Source organism: Bidens hawaiensis, unplaced genomic scaffold (assembly GCF_021521415.1).
Source record: "Bidens hawaiensis isolate Kalapana, Puna unplaced genomic scaffold, B.hawaiensis_p1.1 tig00044489_1, whole genome shotgun sequence".
NCBI classification, from domain to species: domain Eukaryota; kingdom Viridiplantae; phylum Streptophyta; class Magnoliopsida; order Asterales; family Asteraceae; genus Bidens; species Bidens hawaiensis.
The window spans coordinates 24,473-25,760 of NW_027497896.1; positions in this window are offsets into that span (position 1 = coordinate 24,473).

Genomic DNA, 1,288 nt, shown 5'->3' on the forward strand with positions numbered 1-1,288 from the left:
TAATTTTGATGGCGGTGGCGATGTGTTGTCTACTTGTGGTGAGAAGGTGACTGGTGGTGATCAATAGGTTTTGGAAGCTCATACTATTATGGAGGGTGGTGAAACGATAACCATGAATGGTGATTCGGTTGGTGAGGATGTTCCAAAAAGTCTCGATCATGATCCGTCCCTTTTGAAAACCTACCAAACATCATGATTTTTGAGACAGGTTCAGAAAGGAAAACGTAAATTTGGCTACCAAGATTAATTCAAAATTTCAAATTTATATGTTAACAATTTCATAAAATTGTGTGCATCAATAGTAATACATTATGCATTCAAAGTTGGGTAACATTCACCGTTTCTTCAACCAATTGTTTTCGTCCATGCAACACACTCTTTTTGAGTTGCACATCATTTTTCTTTTTTACTTCTCTATGTCTGTTAGGGGTGTTCACAGTTCGGCTTAAAACTGCAAAACCGTCTAAACCGGCCGTTGGTATGGTTTCACGGTCGGTATTTTTAAGTAACATTCGGTTGGTCGGTTTAAAAATTTTCAAAACGCAACAAACGGTTTGGTTTAAGATTACAAACTTTTCAAACTGTAAAAACCAGACCGGACCGTGAAATTTTATTATAATTATTTTTAAAGATAGTTTATATTTTTAGTATATGATTGTTTATATTTTGCTTTAGGTTCACTATAAAAATAAAACTTGATTATATATTTAAACTACTAGATTGTTGTAAATGTAGTGTATTTACTGCCCACAATCTAAGTAGGCTTCTATCTCCTTAACTGAAGTGTAAAAGGCCTACAAATTAAATATCTAGATACAAATAAAACATAGACAATTTTCTTGTAATGTATTTCCACTATTTTTTTATCTGACGTTTTTCCACTAAGGTATTAGGGCCATTTGTTTTCCACACTAAATAAGGACATTTTGTTTTACACATTTTTGAACAGCCTGTTAGTTTATTTTATAATTTGATGTATGAATTTTTCGGCACATTATTATTTTTCATTTTATGTAAAACACAAACCGTTACCAACGGTTTGATTCGGTTTGGTTTAAAAAGCTTAGGGTTCGGTTTTTGTTTTTGAAAATCAAAAACCGTTACCAATGGTTTGACCTAAAAATCGTTAAAACTGGACTGTGAACACCCCTGATGTCTGTCACATACTCGACCATTTCACTTCTCTCATCGCCTGCTCTCTACATGTAGTCAGGTAAGATGACAGCTTAAAGTTAACAGCCGGTGAACAAAGACATGGAAGGAAACGATATCACAAGAACCCGCCAGG